Raw genomic sequence first — 26,548 nt, 5'->3', positions numbered from 1 at the left:
CACTAACATTTATTCTATCACTACATTTTTTTTAGTTAAAAATGAGACTAGGTAGCTACTGAAATATTCAAACAATTTACACATATACAAAGAAAGCTGGGGAAAAAAAAACACACTCCATGAATCCAAACCTCTGGAAATAAGTTATTACCACTAGGTGAACATTGTAAACTTTTTTTCTATGCACACATATAGATTAAAAGAAACACCTTTTATAAAAATATAATGTGTTCTGGTTCTGATCACAAGGTCAGCTGAATTGATATAAACTACACACACCTTTCAATTCCACAGTTACAAAACCATAGACATGCCAAATGTACAAAAATAGAATCTAAATATATAAATTAAGTTGAAGAAAGATCATTTTTTATATAAATTAAGTTGAAGAAAGATCATTTTTGGCATGATAACATGCCAGAAATGAAAGCAGCTTTAGGTTTGAGCAGTAAACTTAGGAGCAGATGCTGTGATAGTTTGGGAAGATATTCGAGTGGATAAGGGGATTAGAGGCTAAGATTTTAATGCCCATGTAAATATGGAAAATACAGCATCAAACCTGAGTGAGGCATGGAGCTGGAATAGACATCCTTCCTTAAAGCTGGGATCCTGGAAAGAAAGGCTGCTCCTGTGGTAAAAGGAGACTAGTAAAAATGTACTCACTGATTCAGGTAATATGACTCGAAAATGTGTTACTTTTGAAACTCTGGGTGGGAAAATATGAGAGGAATTAAAGCCTTTGGCTACCAAAAATCGTGTGAAGTTGGAATTTACCAATTTAGTGTTGGGAATGTCCAAGCTGGAAAACTAATGTCAAAAGTAATTGCAGGACAAATGCAAAAGTAAAATGATCCTGTAGTAAGACTTTTACACTCAGGGTGCCACAGGTTTTCTGGGGGTAGAGAGAAGAAAGAGAGGAAACAATGAAAACTTATAAATTCCATGGGGAAATAATCTATCATATGAGGGAGTCAGCAGACACTAAAAGTAGGAAAGCTATTCCCGTGAACTTGAGGTAATAGAGCAATCTGAAAAAAAAGACTATAAAATAGTTATGCTTCAAATGGTTAAAGTGATAAAAACAAGAACTGGAAATCATAAGGAGAGAACAACACACCAAAGAGATAAATTTGAAGAACAAATAGAGCTTCTAGAAATATAGACATGTCATTGATATACCCATGGAAGAGTTAAATACCAGTTTATATACAGCTGAAGAATGAATTAGTGAGTTGGAAGACAGAATTGAGGAAATTACCTAAAATGCAACAGAGAAGAGATACAGAGATGGAAAAAATGAAAGCGTTTTAGAGATACAGAAGAGAGTAAGAGAAGAAAATAAGAGAAAGGGAAATGCTTGAGGAGATGATAACTTAGAATTTTCCAAAATTGATTAAAAAAACCCACCAACTCTTAATTTGAAGAACAATGTACTAGTGTAGTGGTTAATGTTAAATAACCAGCTTGCTGAGATAAAAAGTTAACACTGACTTGTAGTGTTTGCTGACTGCTGTGCTATAAATACTGTTGTCATGACTGATTTCAGCTTACTTCACTGAATATGGAGTTGGGAAGAGATGTGCGTAACTGGCTCTTGTGTGCTGGTGTGAGCTGACTCTAGCACACATCCGCATTGGCTGAATCCTTGTGAGATCTAAAGACAAATCTGTACATAGGTACATTATAATGAAACTTTAGAACACCCATGACTAAGATAATATCTTAATTACGGACACAAAAGATAAATTCTCAACTTCTGGGGAAGGTGGTGGAGTAGGAGGATGGTACGCTTATGTTGTCTCATGGATACACCTAGATGACACCCACATCAGTGTAAATAGCCCAGAAAATGTCCCAAAGACTGGCAGAACAGACTCCCCACAGCTAAACGTAGAGAAGGGGCCCCATGGAAGAGGGTAGGAGGGGTGAAGATGCTGTCTAGAGCCAAATGAACTCATGGGACTGTCTATGGGAGGGAGGGATGCTGCAGGTGCAGAGAGGTAAGAGGAGCAGATCCCGTACTAGGCACCCCAGGCACAGGAGAACTGCACTAGGAAGACGAATCTCTGTAACATTTGGCTTTGAAAACCAGAGGGGCTTACCTTCATGAGGTCTTACATCAGTGGGGCTTAAACCTGGAACTTTTAAAACCAGTGGCTCCTCTCTGGGAGAGCCAGAGGGTAATAGGAAAGAAATGAAGTCCCTGCCCTTAAAGAGATAGCATAACAAATAGCACTGCTGAGATATAATATAGAAGCAGCAGTTTGAAAGACCCCTGGGATATATGGGAGGGAGATTTGTTTACTAACCTCAGGGCATCTACTGGAGGGCCAGAGATCTTTGGGAGATGTCTCCCAGAACAAAAGAGCTGGCAGGTACCATTTCCATCCCCTGCTCTGAACTTAGATACACAGACACCTGTAGGAACTAGCACAGTTGAATACCCTCCACTTAGCTTATAAATAGCATGTCTGGTCCCTGCATTCCCCAGTAGACTTGTTCCCTTCAACATGACCTCAGCAGGAGGCAATCCAAAATGGCACCACAAGCATGGCAGCATGTAAGTGGCCCTGGTAGAGGTCAGCATCACCCCAAAGTGATTCCTGCCCCAGGCAGAGGGGAATAAAACCACGTACCAATATGAATGTGGGCCAGGCACTGGGCTGGAGGAGTCATGCTTATATTGGACAAAATAGATTTTAAAACAAAGACTAATGAGAGACAAAGAGGGATGCACCTAAACATAAAGGGAAACACTCCAACAGGAAGATATAACAATTGCAAATATTTATGCACCCAAATACATAAGTCTGCTAATAATGAACATAAAGGAAGTAACTGATAGTAATACAATAATAGTAGGGGACTTTAACACACCACTTACATCAATGGATAAATCATCCATACTGAAAAATCAACAATGAAAAATGGCTTTGAATGACACATTGGACCAGATGTATCTAAATAGATATATTCAGAACATTCCATCCTAAAACTGCAGAATACACATTCTTTTTTTTTTTAAATAAAAAGATATTTTTTTTTAATATAGGAAAAAATCAAATGATTCTGTAACTTCAGAAGAAGCTGAAAACTGAAAACTTGCTTTCACACGCTGGGAAAAGTGGAGGGAAATATAGGGTTAAATCTAGAGAAAAATATAAAGAAGGAAAAAATTTAACATAGTGTATATGTAATTTCTTCTTTACTTTCCCCCAATAGACAAAGAAGAAGCTAGAAGAGACCTATAGCATTGACTGTGTATAGGCTTGGTGCATAATTAATGTTAGTGTTGCATATTTCATTTTTTAGTATGCCAAATAGAACCAGAGACCTAAAAATATATACTAAGTAAAAATAAAGTTCCATAACACTGGATTTATCTTTATTAATCATTCAGGGTTACCATCAACTACTGTCACGTCTCGTTACTACAGAGGACGTTGTACCCTTCTGTTTTCCAAGCTGTGTTGCATTCATTCAAGTTAAATGTGTAAGAACTTCTATATTTTAGAAAGAAAAACACACAAATTGGGATAGAGATTCTTTTCAATTGTTTTTCTACCAAATAAATAAGACATTACAGATCGAAAGTTTTCCTCAGAGGAAACATGAAATTGATTATGCTACAGACTTTGATAGGCTGTGTCTTTGTGAGGTATAGGGAATGGCAGTTTAATTATCTAAGTGCAAGGTATCCCTTGGTAAGAATCACTGCTCTAGACAGGAGCGTTTGTTCCAAATGTGATCGGATTTGTCAGGCTTAGAAACATAAATCTGTTTCTTCCCTCTGCATTATGCATGATTGCCTATCATTACATTAAGGTTATCAAAGAGAAGATTAAACGTTTCCTTTTCAAAAGTGCACCTCAAGTTCCTTTGTCCCTATACTCACAATTGTCGGTACTGGTTTTATTTCTTTTTTTTTTTTTTTTTTGAGTTATCTAAGAATTTAATGATTTTTTATTATATTATGTTAGTCACCATACAGTACATCCCCGGTTTCCGATGTAAGGCTCGATGATTCATTAGCTGTGTATAACACCCAGTGCACCATGTAATACGTGCCCTCCTTACTACCCATCACCGGTCTATCCCATTCCCCCACTCCCCTCCCCTCTGAAGTCCTCAGTTTGTTTCTCATAGTCCATAGTCTCTCATGTTTCATTCCCCCTTCTGATTACCCCCCCTTTCTTTATCCCTTTCTTCCCCTACTGATCATCCTAGTTCTTATGTTCCATAGATGAGAGAAATCATAATTGTCTTTCTCTGACTTATTTCACTTAACATTATCTCCTCCAGTGCTGTCCATGTTGTAGCAAATGTTGAGAACTCGTTCTTTCTGATAGCTGAGTAATATTCCATTGTATATATGGACCACAACTTCTTAATCCAGTCATCTGTTGAAGGGCATCTCGGCTCCTTCCACGATTTAGCTATTGTGGACATTGCTGCTATGAACATTGGGGTGCATATGGCCCTTCTCTTCACTACGTCTGTACCTTTGGGGTAAATACCCAGTAGTGCAATGGCTGGATCATAGGGTAGCTCAATTTTTAACTTTTTAAGGGACCTCCACACTGTTTTCCAGAGTGGCTGTACCAACTTGCATTCCCACCAACATTGTAGGAGGGATCCCCTTTCTCCACATCCTCTCCAACAATTGTTGTTTCTTGCCTTGTCTATTTTTGCCATTCTAACTGGCGTAAGGTGGTATCTCAGTGTGGTTTTGATTTGAATTTCCTTGATGGCTAATGATTTTGAACATTTTTTCATGTGTCTGTTAGCCATTTGTATGTCTTCATTGGAAAAGTGTCTGTTCATATCTTCTGCCCATTTTTTGATTTGTTTATTTGTTTCTCGTGTATTGAGTTTGAGAAGTTCTTTGTAGATCTTGGATACCAGTCCTTTATCTGTAGTGTCATTTGCAAATATCTTCTCCCATTCCGTGGGCTGCCTCTTAGTTTTTCTGACTGTTTCCTTGGCTGTGCAGAAACTTTTAATCTTTTTTTTTTTTTTTAAAGATTTTATTTATTTATTCGACAGAGATAGAGACAGCCAGCGAGAGAGGGAACACAAGCAGAGGGAGTAGGAGAGGAAGAAGCAGGCTCATAGCGGAGGAGCCTGATGTGGGGCTCGATCCCAGATCGCCGGGATCACGCCCTGAGCCGAAGGCAGACGCTTAACCGCTGTGCCACCCAGGCGCCCCCAGAAACTTTTAATCTTGATGAAGTCCCATAAATTCATTTTATCTTTTGTTTCTCTTGCCTTTGGGGATGTGTCATGAAAAAGGTTGCTTTGGCCGATGTCATAGAGGTTGTTGCCTATGTTCTCCTCTAGAATTTTGATGGATTCCTGTCTCACATTGAGGTCTTTCATCCATTTGGAGTTTATTTTTGTGTATGGTGTGAGATAGTGGTCAAGTTTCATTCTTTTGCATGTAGCTGTCCAATTTTCCCAGCACCATTTATTGAAGAGACTGTCTTTTTCCCACCGGATGTTTTTTCCTGCTTTATCAAATATTAGTTGCCCAAAGAGCCGAGGGTCCATTTCTGGGCTCTCTATTCTGTTCCATTGGTCTATGTGTCTGTTTTTGTGCCAGTACCATGCTGTCTTTGTGATCACAGCTTTGTAGTACAGCTCAAAATCTGGCATTGTGATGCCCCCAGCTTTGTTTTTCCTTTTCAACAGTTCCTTGGAGATTCGGGGCCTTTTCTGTTTCCATACAAATTTAAGGACTGTTTGTTCCAGTTCTTTGAAAAATGTCCTTGGTATTTTGATCGGGATAGCATTGAAAGTGTAGATTGCTCTGGGTAGCATGGACATTTTAACTATGTTAATTCTTCCGATCCATGAGCATGGAATATCTTTCCATCTTTTTATGTCTTCCTCAATGTCTTTCAAGAGTGATTTATAGTTTCTAGAATATAGGTCCTTTACGTCTCTGGTTAAGTTAATTCCAAGGTAACGTATGGTTTTTGGTGCTATTGTAAATGGGATGGATTCCCTAATTTCTCTTTCTTTGGTCTCGTTATTCGTGTACAGAAATGCAACTGATTTCTGAGCATTTATTTTGTATCCTGCCACGTTACTGAATTGCTCTATAACTTCTAATAATTTGGGAGTGGCTTCTTTTGGGTTTTCCATATAGAGTATCATGTCATCTGCAAAGAGAGACATTTTGACTTCTTCTTTGCCAATTTGAATACCTTTGATCCCTTTTTGTCGTCTGATTGCTGTTGCAAGGACTTCTAGTACTATGTTGAATAATAGTGGCGAGAGTGGGCATCCTTGTTGAGTTCCTGATCTTAAGGGAAAGGCTTCCAGCTTTTCTCCATTGAGAATAATATCTGCAGTAGGCTTTTCATAGATGGCTTTTATGAGATTGAGAAATGTACCTTCTATTCCTACACTCTGAAGGGTTTTAATCAGGAAAGGATGCTGTATTTTGTCAAATGCTTTTTCGGCATCGATTGAGAGGATCATATGGTTCCTGAGTCTTTTCTTGTTGATATGATGTATCACGCTGATTGATTTGCAAATATTGAACCACGCTTGCATCCCAGGTATGAATCCCACTTGATCGTGATGGATAATCCTTTTAATGTACTGTTGGATTCTATTAGCAAGTATCTTGTTGAGGATTTTGGCGTCCATATTCATTAGGGAAATCGGTCTGTAATTCTCCTTTTTGATGGGGTCTTTGCCTGGTTTGGGGATCAAGGTAATATTGGCCTCATAGAATGAGTTTGGTAGCTTTCCTTCTGTTTCTATTTTTTGAAATAGCTTTAGGAGAATAGGTATTATTTCTTCTTTGAATGTTTGGTAGAATTCCCCAGGAAAACCGTCCAGGCTTGGAGTTTTGTTATTTGGAAGGTTGTTTATCACTGACTCAATTTCTTCATAATTAATTGGCCTGTTTAAGGAATCAATTTCTTCCTGTTTCAATCTTGGTAGTTTATAGGTTTCCAGGAAGGATTCCATCTCTTCCAGATTGCTTAGTTTATTGGCATATAGCTGTTGATAAAAATTTCTAATAATCCTTCCAATTTCAATGGTGCTCGTCGTGACCTCTCCTTTTTCATTCATAATTTTAATAATCTGGGTCCTTTCTCTTTTCTTTTGGATAAGTCTTGCCAGTGGTCTGTCAATTTTATTGATTCTCTCAAAGAACCAGCTTCTAGTCCTGTTGATCTGCTCTACTGTACTTCTGGTTTCTGCTTGATTGATTTCAGCTCTAATTTTGGTCAACTGCTTCCTCGTGCGTGGATTAGGCCTGTCCCTCTGTTGCTGTTCCAGCTTCTTGAGGTGAGAATATAAAAACTGCATTTTAGATTTTTCTGTTCTTTTGAGTGTGGCTTGGATGGCTATGTATTTCCCCCTTAGGACTGCCTGTGCAGTATCCCATAGGTTTTGGACTGTTGTATTTTCATTCTCATTGGTCTCCATAAATTGTTTAATTTGATTTTTGATTTCCTGGTTTATCGAGTCATTCCTGAGCAGGATGGTTCTTAGTCTCCAAGTGTTTGAGTTTCTTCCAAATTTTTCCTTGTGGTTGAGTTCCAATTTCAGAGCATTGTGGTCTGAGAATATGCAGGGGATAATTTCAATCTTTTGGTATCGGTTGAGACCTGTTTTGTGTCCCAGAACATGGTCTATTCTTGAGAATGTTCCATGGGCATTAGAATAGAATGAGTATTCTTTGGTTCTGGGGTGTAGTGTTCTATATATATCTATGAGGTCCAACTCGTCTAGTATGGCATTCAAAGCCTTTGATTCTTTGCTTAGTTTTTGCCAGGGTGTTCTGTCTATTTCTGATAGTGGAGTGTTGAGGTCCCCTAGTATTAATGTATTTTCATTTATATGTCTCTTTATTCTGGATAAGAGTTGGCTTGTGTATCTTGCTGCTCCCCTGTTGGGGGCATATATATTTATAATTGTCATATCCACTTGTTGAATACTTCCCTTAAGAATAATATAGTGCCCTTCTGCGTCTCTAACTATAGTCTGTAGTTTAAAATCCAATTTATCTGATATGAGAATTGCTACCCCAGCTTTCTTTTGAGGACCATTTGCGTGAAAGATGGTACTCCATCCCCTTACTCTCAGTCTGAATGCATCTTTGGGTTTGAAATGAGTTTCTTGTAGACAGCAAATGGATGGGTCATTTCTTTTTATCCAATCTGCAACCCTGTGGCGTTTATGGGATGGTTCAAACCATTTACATTAAGACTGATTACTGATAGATATGATTTTAATGTTGCCATGTTGCCAGTAAAGTCTTTTTTTGTATTGGCTGTGACTTTCTGTTCTGTATCACTCTTGGGGCCTTTTTACTTTTATAGAACCCCCCGTAATATCTCCTGTAGGGCTGGTTTCGTAGTTACAAAATTGGTTAGTGACTGGCGATTCTGAAATGTCTTTATTTCTCCATCAATTCTGAATGACAGTCTTGCTGGATAAAGGATCCTTGGCTGCATGTTTTTCTCTGAAAGAGCTTTAAATATGCTCCCCCAACCCTTTCTCTCATTCCAGGTCTGTGTAGACAGGTCTGACGTAATTCTGATGCTTTTGCCTTGGTACGTGAGAAATTTCTTTGCCCTGGCCGCTTTCAATACTGTATCCTTGCATCTAATATTTGCGAAATGCACTATGACGTGACGTGGCGTAGGTTTGTCGTGGTTGAGCTTGGGAGGGGTCCTCTCTGCCTCTTGGACACGAATGTTTGTTTCCCTTGCTAGATTAGGGAAGTTTTCAGCTACAATTTGTTCAAATATCTCTTCTAGACCTCTGTTTTTCTCCACCCCCTCGGGGATGCCGATGATTCTAACATTGGATCTTTTCATTGAGTCAGTAATCTCCCGTAACCTACATTCGTGGGCGTGGATTTTTTTAAGACCATCTTCTATTTTCATTTTTTCCTCTATTAACCCATCCTCCAATTCACTAACCCGTTCCTCTGCTTCTGCGACCCTGGCTGTCAGAGCCTCTAGTTTTGCCTGCATTTGGCTCATAGAATTTTTAATTTCTGTCAGATTCGCTCTCATTTCTGTCCTTAGGGATTCTATATTCTCAGTAACCTTTTCGTTTATACTTTTTTCAATTCTACTCATCATTTTGACCATCGTTACTCTGAATTCCATTTCTGATAATTTGGTTACATCCATATCCATTATTTCTGTGGCAGAGGCCACAGTCTCACTGTCTTTTCTTTGCTGGGGGGGGCTTCTCCTTCTTGTCATTCTGATGAAGAGAGGTTGTGGGGTTTCCAGAGCCCAAATTATTGACTGGGTCCCAGGCCGTGCCCCTTGTTTTATAGGGATCTTAGGGATGTGGGCTTCTTCTTTAAAGATTTTATTTATTTATGTGGCAGCCAACCAGCGAGAGAGGGAACAGAAGCAGGGGAGTGGGAGAGGAAGAAGCAGGCTCCCAGCGGAGGAGCCCGATGAGGGACTCCTTTCCGGAACACCGGGATCACGCCCTAAGCCAAAGGCAGGCGCTCAATGCCTGCACCACCCAGGCGCCCGGGTTGTGGGCTTCTTGATTTTTCAGCCTGCCTTCTGCGTTCTGGGGGAGGGGCCTGCCGCACCGATACTCAGGCAGCCATGTTTGGGTAGAGTCGGCGTCCCCTTCGAGGGGGGATGGGGATGGGCACTCCCTGAGCCGGTATTTCCAGGCTTTTGTTCTCTGGCGGCTTTCCCTGGCGGTTTGCTGTGCCTCTTCTGAGAGTCAGAGCAGCAGCGGCCAAATTTCAGCCTCTGTCACGGAACAGAGGGATTGCGGCCCGTTCTCTACTAATGTTCTGGCCACTTTAACTCTGTTACTGTTGGTGCTGCTCAACCCTGCAGCGTCCCGGGATGTGCGCCCCACACCCGGCGTCCCAGCCCTCACTTCCAGGGCCGGCGCGTCTCTGTCCTTTGTGTTTCTAATGCCGCCAGCCGCCAGCCGCCCCGCGCCCGCTCCCGGATCTCCCGGTCTCAGTCTAGATCCAGTGAGCGCACCAGGATTCCGGGGTTCCGCGAGATGCCTGGTGGCGCGTGCACCCGGCTCACGGTCTCAGTCTGCTGTTTTGCGGGTGCCGACCGCGAGCCCCGCCCGCTCTCCCGTGCAAGTGGCTACCGCTTCCCGGCACCCGAACGCGACGGCTCCCTCCCCCTTCCGTTTATCTTCCGATATCTGTGCACAGTTTCATGGCTCCCCGCTTCGTACCTCAATACTCAGCGCTGGAGATGTTCATTTGTAGAGATCCAGATGCGTCTTCCTGCGTCTCAGGCTGATTCCGTGGTTGTTTAGGCTGGTCTGGTACCTATCCAGCCCGACTCGGAGGACCGGCTGAAAACGGTGTCTCCTACTCCTCCGCCATCTTAACTCCTCTTGAATACACATTCTTTTCAGGAGCAAGTGGAACATTCTCCAGAATAGATCACATCTTAGGCTACAAAGTAAATCTCTACAAATGAACAAGATCAAAGTGATACCGTGCATCTTTCCAACCAAAATGCTACAAAATTAGAAATCACCACAGAAAATATGGAAAGAACACAAATTCATGGAGGTTAAATAACATGCTACTGAATAATGAGTGAGTCAACCAAAAAAAATCAAAGAGGAAATAAAAAAAATATGTGGAGACAAATGAAAATGAAAACACAATAATCCAAAATTTTTGTGATGCAGCCAAAGCTGTTCTAAAAGGGAAATTTACAGCAATACAGGTCTACTGTAAGAACAAGAAAAATCTCAAACATCTTAATCATACACCTAAAGGAGCTAGAAAAAGAAAAAACAAAACCCAAAACCAGTAGAAGGAAGGAAATAATAAAGATCAGAGCAGAAATAAATGAAATACTTTTTTCCCTTTGGCAATTTTTATTTCATTTTATAAAATATTTTTTATTATGAAATAAAAAAATATAACAGGTCATTGAAAGCAGGAGCTGGTTGTTTGAAAAGATCAGCAAAATTGACAAACCTCTCACCAGACTAATCGGGGGGAGGGGGGAGACGACTCAGAATCAGAAATGAACAAGAAATAACCAACACCACAGAAATACAAAGGATTATGAGAATATCATAAAAAATTATATGCCAACAGATCAGACACTCTAAAATAAAAGGATTTCTAGAAACATATAACCTTATAAAACTGTATTAGGTAGAAATAGAAAATTTGAACAGATTGCTATGATCAGCAATGATATTGAATCAGTAAACAAAAAACTCCCAACAAACGAAAGTCCAGATCCAGATGGCTCCACAGCTGAATTCTACCAAACATTTCAAAAGAGTTAATACCTATTTTTCTGAAATTACTTTAAAAAAGAAGAGAAAGGAAAGCTTCCAAATTCATTCTATGAGGCCAGCATTACCCTGATACCAAGACCAGATGAAGACTCTATAAAAAAAAGAGAACTACAGGCTAGTGTCTCTGATGAACATAGATACAAAAATCCTCAACAAAATATTAGCAAACCAAATCCAACAATACATTATAAAAGAGTAATTCACCACAATCAAGTGGGAGTTACTCCTGGGATGCAAGGGTGGTTCAATATTAGCAAATCAATCAACACGATATATCACATGAATAACAGAAAGATAACCATGTGATCATTTCAATAGATGCAGAAAAAGCACTTGACAAAGCACAACATCCATTCATGAGCAAAGCCAACAAAGTAGGTTTAGAGGGAACATAGGTCCACATAATAAAGGGCACATGTGAAAAACCTACAGCAACATCATACTTAATGGTGAATAACTGAGACCTTTTCTTCTAAGATCAAGAATAAGACAAGAATGTCTACTCTTACTGCTTTTATTCAGTATAGACTGAAGTCGTAGTCTCAGCAGTCAGACAAGAAAAAGAAATAAAAGGCATCCAGGTTGTTTAGAAAGAACGAAAACTTTCACTATTTGCAGAAGACATAACACTATATATAGAAAACCCTAAACACCAAAAAAACTACTAGAACTGGTGAATTCAGTAAGGTTGTAGTATATGTCAATGTACAGAAATCTGTTGTATTTCTGTACACTAATAATGAAATCGCAAAAAGGAATTAAGAAAACCATCCTGTTTACAATTGCACCAAAAAATAAAATACCTAGGAATAAACTTAACCAAGAAAGTGAAAGACTTATTTTCTGAAAAGTATAAAAGGTTGATGAAAGAAATTGATGACATAAACAAATGGAAAGATATTCCATGCCCATGGATTGGGAGAACAAATATTGTTAAAATATCCATACTACCCACAGTAATCTACAGATTTAATGTAATCCCTATCAAAATACCAACAGACTTTTTCAGAAAACTAGAACAAATAATCCTAAAATTTGCATGGAACCACAAAGAATCCCAAATAGAGCAATCTATAAAAAGAATAAAACTGGAAGTATCACAATCCCAGATTTCAAGATATCTTACAAAGCTGTAGTAATCAATATGGTACAGTAGTGGCACAAAAAATGGACACATAGGTCAATGGAACAGAACAGAGAGCTGAGAAATAAACCCACAATTATATGGTCAAATAATCTTTTAAGAAAGGAAACAAGAATATGCAATGGGAAAAAGGACATTCTTTTCAACATGGTGCTGGGAAAACTGGTCTATTTTACACCATACACAAAAATAAAGTCAAGATGGATTAAAGACCTAAATGTGAGATGAAACCATGAAAATCCTAGAACAGAGCACAGGCAATAATTTCTCTGACATCAGTTATAGCAACATGTTTCTAGATATGTCTCCTTTGGCAAGGGAAACAAAAGGAAAATTTAACTGTTGGGACTACACAAAATATAAAGCTTCTGCACAGCAAAGGAAACCATCCACAAAACAGAAAGAGAAGCTACTGAATGGAGAGAGATGTTTGCATATGATATATCTGAGAAGGGTTAATATCCAAAATATATAAAGAACTTACACACAAAAAGAATACCAGCACCAAAAAAATAATCCAGTTAAAAAATGGGCAGAAGATATGAACAGATATTTTTCTAAAATAGGTGTACAGTTGGCAACAGACACATGAAAAGATGCTTAACATCATTAACCATCAGGGAAATGCAAATCAAAATCATAATGAGATATCACCTTACACCTGTTAGAATGGCTACAATAAAAAACATAAGAACCAAGTGTTGGTAAGGATGTAGAGAAAAAGAAACACTTGTGTACTGTTGGTGGGAATTCAAAGTGTGCAGCCACTGTGGAAAACAGTGTGGAAGTTCCTCAAAAATTAAAAATAGAATTGCCATATGATCCAGTAATTCTATTGGATTGGTATTTACTTAAAGAATATGAAAACACTAATTTGAAAAGATATATGCACTTCTGTTTTTTGCAGCATTATTTACAGTAGCCAAGTTATGGAAGCAACTCATGTGTCCATCGATAGATGAATGGATAAAGAAGATGTGAGATAGACATATATATACATGTATATATATATATATGTAAATAAAATGGAATATTAATTACTGCACTGTAAAAAGAATGAAATCTTGCCATTTGCAACAACATGGATGTATTTAGAGGGTATAAATCTAAGTGAAATAAGTCAAAGAAGGACAAATACCATATGATTTCATTCATGTGGAATTTAAGAAACAAAATGAATGAACAAATTAAAGATAAAACAATAGGCTCTTAAATATGGTGAGGAAACTGGTAGTTGCTGAAGGGGAGGTGGGGGGATGGGTGACAAAGATGGATGGGATTAAGAGTACGCTTATTGTGATGAGCAGTGGGTAATGTATTGAATTGTTGAATCACGATATTGTACACCTGAAACTAATATAACACTAAATAGTAATTATACTGGAAAAATTAAGAAAAAAAGACATTCTCTCTTGAGGAATAATTAGTGTGACAGCAGACTTATGGCAGTGATAGATTGAGCATCATGGAATACTGTCTTCAAAGTACTGAGTAAAAAAAAAATCTACAATTCTATACTTAGTTTTATCATTTTTAAAAAGTGAGATACAGAATTTTTTTTCCACACAAATGATGAGAAAATTTACCAAGCACTGACTCTTGCTAAAAGAATTTATTAAGGAATATTTTTCAGAAGATATGAACAGACACTTTTCCAATGAAGACATACAAATGGCTAACAGACACATGAAAAAATGTTCAAAATCATTAGCCATCAGGGAAATTCAAATCAAAACCACACTAAGATACCACCTTATGCCAGTTAGAATGGCAAAAACGGACAAGGCAAGAAACAGCAATTGTTGGAGAGGATGTGGAGAAAGGGGATCCCTCCTACATTGTTGGTGGGAATGCAAGTTGGTACAGCCACTCTGGAAAACAGTGTGGAGGTCCCTTAAAAAGTTAAAAATTGAGCTACCCAATGATCCAGCCATTGCTCTACTGGGTATTTACCCCAAAGATACAGACATAGTGAAGAGAAGGGCCATATGCACCCCAATGGTCATAGCAGCATTGTCCACAATATCTAAATCGTGGAAGGAGCCGAGATGTCCTTCAACAGATGACTGGATTAAGAAGTTGTGGTCCATATATACAATGGAATATTACTTAGCTATCAAAAAGAATGATTTCTCAACACTTCCTGCAATATGGATGGCACTGGAGGAGATAAAATCTAAGTGAAATAAGTCAAGCAGAGAAAGACAATTATCATATGGTTTCTCTCATCTATGGAACATAAGAACTAGGAAGATCGGTAGGAGAAGAAAGGGATAAAGAAAGGGGGGTAATCAGAAGGGGGAGTGAAGCATGAGAGACTGTGGACTCTGAGAAGCAAACTGAGGGCTTCGGGGGGGAGTGGGGTGAGCTGGTGATGGGTAGTGAGGAGGGCACGTATTGCATGGTGCACTGGGTGTTACACGCAACTAATGAATCATTGAACTTTACATGAAAAAAAAATTAAGGAAAAAAATAAAAGAAAGAAAAGAACCACCTGAGAAGGACAGTTTTATACATCAGTGCAATAATAAAATCATAATCATGGATAAATATAAGCATTTAAAAATTATTTATAAATTATAGTAGTGACTAATTTGGAAGGATTTAATAAGTTAGAATTTAAATATTATACTGCAATAAAATGAAAGGTGAGATTGTTGTAAAGCATTGTAATGTTTGGCAGGAGCAGAATCTAACAGAAACCAGGAAAGGAGAAACAAGTAACGGTATCTGTTAGATGCCGAACAGAAAAGGAAACATAAAACACAAAATAGAATGGTACAAATACATTCAAATGCATTAGTAATCTCAATAAATGAAAACATTATGAGTTCACCTTAAAGGCAGAGATTCTCACATTGTATTTAAAATTTCTGGCTATATGCAGTTTAAAGAAAAATACAAATACATAGCACAGATTTGCAAGCAAAAGGATGGGGAAAGATATACTAATATCTAATAATAAATACTAAAACCACAACATATACTCTCACAAACAAAACAATATTATAGTAGTAATATTGCTAGTCAGACAAAATGAATATTAAGACAAAATTTATTAAAGCTTTTTTCAATGAACTATATTTACCTATAATAGCATGGATAAAGTTTTTAAAAAAATGAGTATAAAGAAAAAATGAGCTTTAGACAGAAAAACAGTAATTGTGACATGAAATCATATATGTGTAAAATTTTACAAATGCACAAAATAATGTTAAGTTTTCCTGTGGGTATTAGGTTGGTTATCAATTTATTGTCTCTCAGCTTCAAATTTGTTCTTTTAGATGCTCTGTGAAAATTTATCTGGGCCGCTTAAATGTTTTTCCTTTGCCAGCTTGTCCTAAAGCTTTGTTAATAGAGGGTTCTGGCAGTCATTGGAGGAGGAAAATGGTTTTGCTTCCTGGTTTTGGTGGTCTCCTTTGGCAGGCTTTCTCTAGCCCTGGATTATTACGGTCCTGGCAGCTTCTCCAGCAGCAAGCAGCTCCCAGCAGCTACTCCTCCCTCTCCCACCCTGCACACCTACCCTGGGAAGACTTGCAGTGGATTGCCTCCAGTGTGATACCTCCCTCTGAATAGCTTCCTCCAGTTTCCTAGAAGGTTGGATTTCTAACAAGTTCCAGAAAAATTTTGAAACATAAAGATTTAATATTTCCTAAATTTATTGGAAGAGAAAGTGAAGTGAAATGGAAGAATTGATGCACTATAATTATATACACACATATATAGCAGAACTCAGTATAAGAAATATTTGAAAGTTCTCTCTAGAGTTTATATTCCCTGGAATAAAGAGTTATTTGTCTTCAATGTTTTAAGCAAGAATCCTAAAATTTACCTTTTTTGACTCATTGAATTCACATGCTCAGCCTGAATCAATATTTGTGGCCAAGGAAGTAGAATTTGCTAGATTGGTTTAAACCAATCTGAACCTGCTCTTTGTTTTGGACATGGGGTGGGTCTGCATCCCCAAAACACAGGAGGGGGGTGAATCTCTGAGTACTTTTTGTTCTCAGGAAGGAGGAAGAGAAATGGATATTAGATGGACAAACCAGGTATATCCACAGCATGGTATATATTTTTAAAAACCAACTTTTCTTCATTTTAAGGAGAAATTTTTCTTCCAGTAATCTTTGAATGATTTTTTTTCTTCCACATTTTGAATTTTGTACGTAAGGGAAACGCAAAACTTGTCTTTATTCTAGGTTATCTTTGTTATTTTTATATATTTTCCTCTTACTGTTTTAATGTCTGCCTTTTTCCTCTGCATTTCCTGGGATCCCTTTCATCCCACTCATCTTGTCTTACTGAATTAACACACCTATGAAATTCTTATATAGATTGAAGTGCTCATGGGGAACTCTCTTCTCCTCCATGATTATGTTTTTGGGCAAACTGAGTTCTATCTTGCTTGTTGTGTTGCTTCCTTTCATTCCTTTCCTCTTTGTAATATGTCTGCATGGTTACCACACTGTTTGTTTTCATCTCACTTATGTTAAACATAGGGAACTTGATGCAGACTTTTTTTGTGCTGATATATCATAAATGAATTATTCTGACTCGTTCTCCTTTCATCTTCACTGAATCTAGTTGGAGGTGTTTCCTCTTTCATTGGGTAGACACCCTTGGACTTTGGAGTACTTTTCCCATTCTATGTAGAGTTCTAGAGTCTTCAGTCCTTCTGAGAGAGCCAGCCCTGTTTATTCACTTCACCCTATGATTATTTCCCTAGCAAACCATTTTCTCTTGAAAGAAGGAAAAGATAAGAGAACTCCACTTAAGTTGCTTCCTCCCCACATTGGGAGTGTTAATAGAAATTCTCAAGATTCATTAAGTCACCAATACTACTTCTAAGAGGCTTAGGGACATTTTGTGTCAGAATGTTGTTTCCTCAGCTCCCAGTTTTTGATGAGTTGTGACAGTAGGTTTTCCCCCCTTTGTTTGCTTTGTTGATCCTGATGTTTGCATTCCACCCAACCCTCATTTTGTTAATTTTTGTTTGGAATAACAGAGCATCAGGGGAGACTCATGTTTTAAATCATGATGGCAGGAACATGGAGACACTCAGAACTATTCATAGAATGAATGAATGAACAATAGAGGTACATAAATGAAGTGGAATGGTAAGGAAATGCATAATGGTCGGTATGGAGGAGCAGATTGGTAACTTGACTTTGGAATTCTTTTGAGTAAGAATGATGTTCATTTAATCTGGTCTCTACCTTTGGATAGAAGTTAAGGATTTGCAGAAGCATGAGTCTTAATCCATGGAGACAGTTGTTGAAGGGAACCAACTGGCTATATAAATGAAAGTTCGTGGACCTAGGAACACTTTCATTTTGTTAGTTGTATGACAAAGTTCTGGGTTTGAGCAGGGTTCTTGGTTATGCCCTGCCTCCTCTCTCCTCACACCTCATCCTCTCCTGTCCGAATGCCAGCACATAGACCATGATCGACAGATGCACTCTGCACAGAAAAGATCATTAGGTTCTAAATCAATTGCTTTCATAAAGTTAGTACTATGACTTTGATAAACTTTAAAGAAATTAACTGGCCGGAGGTAGGCTTCCTTGAGTATGAGACTCTGGTTCCCTCTCACCTTCTTGGTTATTATTTGAACTTGCTTGATGTCAGTCAGGTTGTAGACATGCAGCCTGTAGAGTAGGGAGTGAACTGGTCATGACTCTTTTCCTTGATAGTGTCAGATAGCCAATCTAGACTAGCATAAACAAAGTAATACATAAAAAGAGATGGTGTAGCTTATGCACTGAAATGATGGAGCAGAGGAGGGGCTGGCCTGTGGGTGATGAGGTCCAGGAACAGGTACATCAGGACTCCCTCGTCATCTCTCATTTCTTCTTCTCTCTGCTTGTAGCCCTGTTCTCTTTAGCTGTCCAACTCCATGAGACTCCAGGAATCCAGGATCTTATATTCTTATAGCCTAGAGAGGAAAGAAAGCTCTTTCCCTCCAAATCTTGTGAGAAACCCTAAGGAAGATTCTGATTGGCTCATACTGGTCACGTGTCCAACTGTGGGGGTGAGATTGTGGGATAATAAATTGGCAGCTCTCACCAGAAATGATGCTCTCTAAAAAATCAGGGGAGGAGGTGATAGTCCGAGCACATAAAATAACACATTTTCACTGAGGGGAGAAATAAAAGTCTCCATATGCTTTGCAGGAACTAAATTCACCCATGCCAAGCTGTCAGAGGATATGAGCCTTCATTCATGTCCAAATATGAGTGCCATTTGATACCTTTACCTTGCTCCCCCTTTCCCCAGCTCAGAAAAATGGCACTTGTTGATTTTGTAACCTCAAGTAAAAATGAACCCCAGGATGTTTTCAGGTTCAGCTTAATTCCAACCAGTTGTCACTTCCTCAGCCCAGAAGCTGGTATGGAAATAGGTATTAGGCATCTGCTGCATTGTGTTATGGCTAATGCATAAGGGAGATGCTTTTTCAGAACCAAGGAGCCATAGTTGCACCACTGAGGATGAAGAAAGACTGCAGGGGACCAACTGGTTTTTGTTTGAACCACGATTAAGAGAAGGCTTACTTGCTCTAATGCTTTTAAAATCAGCTCCGCTCCAAAGCACTTGGGTTATGTATTTGCCATCTTGTAGAAAGACTCAGCAATTGAGATTCAAGCCAAATGCTTTTTACCTACTTATAAAAGACACTGCTGCCCTGGGCCTTGCTGGCTACAGGGGCTGACTGGGCTGGAAGCCAGCTCTGAGACTGACCATGATAGTGCATGCCATTTATAGGAAAAGAAGAATGGTGACATGGTTTAGATTAGGAGTGATGCTAACTATTTACAGGATACCTTTCACACAGTTAAGGCACTTTTTTAAAGCCAACTTTCATGATTAAACAGTAAAATCTGACATTTAAAAAGGTACACTGCTATTATTTTGCTCTTCAAAAAGCTGGTATGTATCATATTGTTCCTCTAGATTCATAGATTAAAAATCAATGCCCTGGGAGAAAATGTCATAAAATTACAAAGACTATAAATGGGTAGATTAAGAGTGACTTATTTGTTGACTTTAAGTTTCATATGGAAGAAGACTGTTTTCTTGTCTTATTTTTGTTTAGCTTTGTTTTGTATTTTCTATCTAGTATTGAGCACAATGGCTGGCACATAGTTGGTACTCAGCAGACATTTATTGAATGAATGAATAATGTATAAAACCTTTTAGGAGGAAGAACTCTCCAAAGATTAAAATGAAAATTCAGAGAAAAGCAAGTTTAAATATGTGCTCCCATACAAAGACAGTTGAGCACCTGAGAGGAGAGTCTAACTAGTTTTCTCTTTACCCTATTTTATATGGAGTAGGAAGTGGAAGTTCCAAACTCTGAAACAAATGAATTGTCCTTGCAGTTTTACGAGAAGTTCCTAGGTACTGTATGAGTCCAACTTGCTGGTTTTCCAGCTGTAGTTTCTTAACTAAAGTGTTTCAAGATAAATTGGTTAGTTTTTTTGTCAAATGTATGACACAAGTGACCTATGTAAAAAGTAACTCAGAATCCTCATGTCAGTTTTGGTATTATAATTAGGGCCAGTTAAATAATTTGTGGGGCCCAATACAAAATGAAAATATGGGGCCCTTGTTAAATTGTTAAGAATTTCAGGATAGTGACAGCATTAAACCAACTTTAGGCCCTTCTAATTCATGCACCTGAGTGCATATGTGGCAGGTCCATGAAGCCAACCCTGTATAGATTGCTTATCTTTGGGGACTTATGAAGCATTGGTGAGTTCATATTCACAGCAAAACCTTATTGAAATTGCTGGGTTATTTAATTATCTCAAACATGATATGAGCAGTGGGGAAACTGCATTGGTATAGATGGGACCAGAATCTAGGGCCATTGGATCCCAGTCTGAGGTATCCTCCAGTAGAAATATTATAACTAAAAATTCCATATATATAACTTGCTTCTTCTTTTCACTGTTAAATAATATTCTTTGGTCTTATATTACATTTTTATCATTTTGCTTTTGAGTGATCTGAGAGTTATAATATCTGGACCATTAAAAACGTCTTTGAGTTTTTCTTTTCTGGCTAGGAGGCACAGGACACCCCATTCATGGACCAGGAGGCTGTGGCGAGGATGGGTGTGGTGGTAAGCGCCGGTGTGTGCACCCTGGTGGCAGGAGGGTGGGGGGGATGCTGGCCCAGTATATATGCACTTTGAAGAGGAAGACAACATGGAAAACCAAGATCATCAAGATGTCTGTATCCAAGCCCTACATCTCTGGAAATTACTTACCACCTATGCTGTTGTCCTAGGACAAATTCAAGGACAAAAGAACTTGAATGCTCTAAGGAAGATTGGATAACCACAAAATGCCTAATCAAGATTCCACTGTTGAAGGGCATCTTGGCTCCTTCCACGACCTTCAGCAGATGACTGAATTAAGAAGTTGTGGTCCAGGGGCGCCTGGGTGGCACAGCGGTTAAGCGCCTGCCTTCGGCTCAGGGCGTGATCCTGGCGTTATGGGATCGAGCCCCACATCAGGCTCCTCCGCTATGAGCCTGCTTCTTCCTCTCCCACTCCCCCTGCTTGTGTTCCCTCTCTTGCTGGCTGTCTCTATCTCTGTCAAATAAATAAAAATAAAATCTAAAAAAAAAAAAAAGTTGTGGTCCATATATACAATGGAATATTACTCAGCTATCAAAAAGAACGATTTCTCAACATTTGCTGCAACATGGACGGCACTGGAGGAGATAATGCTAAGTGAAATAAGTCAAGCAGAGAAAGACAATTATCATATGGTTTCTCTCATCTATGGAACCTAAGAACTAGGAAGATCGGTAGAAGAAAGGGATAAAGAAAGGGGGGTTAATCAGAAGGGGGAATGAAGCATGAGAGACTGTGGACTCTGAGAAGCAAACTGAGGGCTTCAGAGGGGAGGGGGGTGGGGGAATGGAATGGACTGGTGATGGGTGGTGGGGAGGGCACGTATTGCATGGTGCACTGGGTGTTATACGCAACTAATGAATCATCGAACTTTACATCAAAAACCAGGGATGTACTGTATGGTGACTAAAAATATAATAAAAAAATATTAAGAAAAAAAGATTCCACTGTACATATGAAAATGATGCAAGAATTCCAGAGAAGTTCAGTTTGAATCAAGAACCCTGCAAGAGTAGAAGAAATTATCTGTGGTCTTATTAAGGGAGGAGCTGCCATACTTCAGATAATAACAGACTTTGATATGACACTGAGTAGATTTTCCTATGAAGGAAAAGATGCCCAGCATGTTGTTATGTCATTGACAAGAAACAGTAAGCTGGTTACAGATGAATGTTGAAAAAAGTTATTGCAACTGAAGGAAAAATATGCTATTGAAATCCTGTTCTTACTATAGAAGAGTAGTACTCCTATATGGTAGAATGGTATACTAAATCACATGGTTTGCTTGTTGAACAGGCTTTACCAAAAGCCAAACTTAAAGAAACTGTGGCAGAATCCAATGTTATGCTCAAGGAAGGGTGTTAGGATTTCTTCGATAAACTCCCAACAATACAGTATCCCTGTGTTCATATTTTCAGCTGGTATTGGTGATACACTGGGGGGGGGGGGGGGTAATCCATCAAGCTAGTGTTTATCACCCAAACATCACAGTAGTGTCCAACTTCATGGATCTTGATGATAATGGGGTGCTCAAAGGATTTAAAGGCAAACCAATTCCTTTATTTAACAAACATAATGGTGCCTTGAAGAATACAGAATATTTCAATTGATAAAAGACAAATATGAGGGTTTTAGAGGGGAGGAGGGTAGGGGGATGGGCTAGCCCAGTGAAGGGTATTAAGGAGGGCACATATTGCATGGAGCACTGGGTGTTATATGCAAACAATAAATCATGGAACTACCTCAAAAACTAAAGATGTACTGTATGGTGACTAACATACCGTAATAATAATAATAATAAAAAATATAATAGCAACATAATTCTGGGAGATTCCCAAGGGGATATAAGAAGGGCAGATGGAGTAGTCAATTTTGAACATATTCTGAGAATTGGATATCTAAATGATAGGGTGGATGAACATTTAGAAAAGTACATGGACTCTTACGATATTGTTCTAGTAAAAGATGAATCATTGGATGTAGCCAACTCTATCTTATAGAAGATTCTATAAACTAGCATTCTTTGAGACCTCTCTCCTGTGGATGCAATTGATGCAAGAGCTGCTCACCTGTCCATCTTGCTGAAAGGCTTCTATTTATAATACATTCTTGCTCTTGAAGTTTTTTCTCTACATTATTGAGGTATTTTCAGACATATTGAATCCATCAACTAGAAGCTCCTTTTTTCTCCACCCCTCTCCACACACTCCTCACTATATGGTTTCACAGATTAAAAAAAAAAAACTTAAAGCAAAAATTTGAAAAACAGCTTCCTGCATTTCCATACTGAATTTTGTAGTTTAACGTTATAATAGGGCTTTTGAGGAATCTTTTTACTCTGGGAAAGTTTATAGAAGTTTAAAGAGGAGTTTTATGAAATGGTGAAATAATGTACATGATTTTAAGTACTGCCATTTTTGTAATTTAGGTGAATTATGCCGATATCATCATCTCCTGAAATTGTGTTATGTTTAGTTAATTTGTGTGAAAATTAGCATTTACCAGAAAATACTAGCAGTCAGTGTTTGAAGAAAATCATTGGTATCCACATGTCACTAATCTTGACAATATGTTTTATATTGAAGCACTGATAACACGCATAAAATGAAAAGCCTTTTTAAATTTTGCTGTCAAGATGATTATTCACTTATTTGACAACAAAAAATGCCTTGGATAGGTTTCATTTGTTTTAAGTGTATTAATTACCATCTTCATAATGTTGCTATACTGTGTGATACTATTTTCTAATATTAAACACCTTTACCATTATGGGCCAGCTGAAGTTAGCTTGAAGTTATTTTTCTAAGATTTGATCTCATCTGATCATATCTTATGAAAGTTTATTGAAAAAGTCTGATGTATAAACTACTGGTCCAGAACTGGGGAGAAGTGAGTCCTTTCAGGTCTGTAGTCTAGTTACACTCAGGAAATATTTCTCGAATATTTACATTAATGAATGTTAAATTATTTCACAGGTAATTACTATAGATGCTAATTGATGATAGTAATACTAAATGATGTCTCACTTTTGAACAACTTTTATTTGTGGTAAACACTTTAGGAAAATGTATTCTATTCATCTGAAAATCTATCACAAAAAGAAATTTCAATAATTCAAATAATACTCTGAATTCTGCCTTGATTTAATTTGAGTAAACATCATTAAAATCATGATTAACAGGGTGATTTATATGCATTTAATTTTGGATTTATTGTAATGTTTTCTTTGGTTTACTAAGATACAGTTTACATATTGTAAAATTCACCCTTTTTCCATGTACAGTTTGATGAATTTTGACAGACTTACACAGTCATGCAGTTGCCTCCACGGTCAAGATACAGAACATTCCCATTGTCCCAAAAATTTCCTTAAGTTCCTTTGTAGATAATTGCTTCTTCCCTCCTTGATAACCACTGATATGATATATGTCCTAGTTTTGCCTTTTCCGGAATGTCATATAAAAGAAATGATTTATATGACAGCCCTTTGAGTTTGGCTTTTTTTTTTTTAACTTACCATGTTTTTTTTCACATCCTCACCAACAGTATTGATAATTATCTTAAAAAAAAAAAAAAACCCACAACAGCCTATCCAGTAGGTGTGCAGTAGTATCTCATGGTGGGTTTAATATTCATTTCCCTAATGACTAATATTAAGCATTATTTTTTTCATGTGCTATTTGCTTCATGTATCTTCTTTGGTGAAGTATCTTGTTCAAATCTTTTCTTTTGTTATTTTCTTTTATTTACTTATTTTAAAAAGTTTTTTTTTTTTTTAGTTTTTAGTTTCTTTTAAGTTTTCTTTTTTTTTTTTTTTAAGATTTTATTTATTTATTCGACAGAGATAGAGACAGCCAGTGAGAGAGGGAACACAAGCAGGGGGAGTGGGAGAGGAAGAAGCAGGCTCATAGCAGAAGAGCCTGATGTGGAACTCGATCCCAGATCGCCGGGATCACGCCCTGAGCCGAAGGCAGACGCTTAACCGCTGTGCCACCCAGGCGCCCCTCTTTTAAGTTTTCTTGAGATATAATTGACATAGCATTGTATAAGTTTAAGGTGTACAACATAATGATTTATTATGTGTATGGTGAAATGCTTATCACAATAAGTTAACATTCGTCACCTCAATTACACATTTTTCTTGTGATGAGGACTTTTAAGATCTACTCTCTTGGCAACTTTCAAACATACTATACAGTATTGTAAACTGTAGTCATCATCCTGTGCATTATATCCTCAGAAATTATTTATCCCATAACTGGGAGTTTGTACCTTTTGATCACCTTTACCCAGTTCCTCCACCCAGTACTCCTTGTGACTGTTTTTTCTATGTATGTGAAAAATGGCATTGGAATCTTGTTTGGAATTGCACCGAATCTATGGGTGGCTTTAGGTAGTATAGACATTTTAACAATATTTTTTCCAGTTTCTTTCATTAATGTCTTTTAGTTTTCAGTGTAGAGATCTTTCACCTCCTTGTTTTAATTTATCCCTAAGTATTTTATTATTTTTGATGCTATTATAAATGGGGTTGTTTTATTTCTTTTTCAGATAATTTGTTTTTTGTGTATAGAAACACAACTAATTTATTTTTCTAATTGAAGTCTAGTTGACATACAATGTTATATTAGTTTCAGGTGTATAGCATAGTGATTCAACAATTCTATACATTAAGCTATGCTCACCAGGATAAGTATAGTTAAGATCTGTCACTATACAACATTATTGCAATATTATTGACTATATTCCCCATTCTGTACTTTTCATCTCTATGCCTTATTTATTTTATAACTGGGAGTTTATAGCTGTTAATTCCCTTCACCTAATTTTAGCTGTCCAGTCAACCCCCGCCCCTTTGGCAATCACCAGTATGTTCTCTGTTTTTATGGGTCTGTTTCTGCTTTGATTGTTCATTTGTTTTGTTTTTCTGATTCCACATATAACTAAAATAATATGGTATCTGTCTTTGTACACACACACACACACACACACACACACACACACTCATACACTCATACATACTGTATCTTCTTTATCCATTCATCTATTTATGGACCCTTGGGTTACTTCCATATCTTGGCTATTATAAATAATGCTGCAATATACCTAGAGGTACATATATCTTTTTTGGGTACATATACGTATGTCTTTTTGAATCAGTGTTTTCACTTTTTTTGGGTAAATATCTACTAGTGGAAGTACCAAGCCTATGGTATTTCTGTTTTTAGTTTTTTTGAGGAACTTCCATACCATTTTGCACAGTGCTTGCACCAATTTACATTCCCACCAACAGTGTACAAGGGTTCCATTTTCTCCATATCCTCACTAACACTTGTTATTTCTTGTGTTTTTGATATTAGCCATTTTGACAGGCATGAGGTTATATCTCATTGTGGTTTTGATTTGCATTTCCCTGATGATTAGTGATGTTGAACATCTTTTCCTGTTGGCTGTCTGGAAAAATGCCTATTTAGGTACTCTGCCCATTTTTTGATCAGGTTTTTTTTTTTTTTTGGCGTTGAGTTGTGTAGGTTTTTAAAATATATTTTGGATATTAACCCCTTATTGGATATCATTTGGAAATATCTTCCCCCACTCAGTAGATTGCCTTTTCATTTTGTGAATGGTTTCCTTTGCTGTGAAAAGCTTTTTATTCTGGTATAGTCCCAGTAGTTTATTTTTGTTGTTGTTTGCCTTGCCTGAGGAGACATATCTAGAAAAATGTTGCTAAGGATGATATCAAAGAGATTAATGTCTATGTTTTCCTTAAGGAGTTTTATGATTTCAGGTCTGATATTTAGGTCTTTAATCCATTTTGAGTTTATTCTTATATATGGTTTAAGAAAATGGTCCAGTTTCATTCTTTTGCATGTAGCTTCCAATTTTCCCAGCACAATCATTGGCAAGACTGTCTTTTCCCCATTATATACTTGCCTCCTTTTGTTATAGATTAATTG

General features: G+C 37.8%; 1 long non-coding RNA gene and 1 pseudogene across 1 annotated transcript in view; both read left to right on the top strand.

Annotated features, from left to right (window-relative positions):
• LOC148109451 (uncharacterized) overlaps positions 1–26,548 on the top strand; it is a 653,768-nt gene that overhangs the window by 182,462 nt on the left and 444,758 nt on the right. The window lies entirely within an intron of this gene.
• LOC123797676 (cytosolic 5'-nucleotidase 3A-like) lies at positions 20,471–22,603 on the top strand (annotated as a pseudogene).

Source organism: Ursus americanus, chromosome 9 (assembly GCF_024610735.1).
Source record: "Ursus americanus isolate L20-20 chromosome 9, mUrsAme1.1.p, whole genome shotgun sequence".
Lineage (NCBI taxonomy): Eukaryota > Metazoa > Chordata > Mammalia > Carnivora > Ursidae > Ursus > Ursus americanus.
The sequence above is the reverse complement of the archived record's forward strand: the minus strand, read 5'-3'. Positions and strand labels throughout refer to the sequence as shown.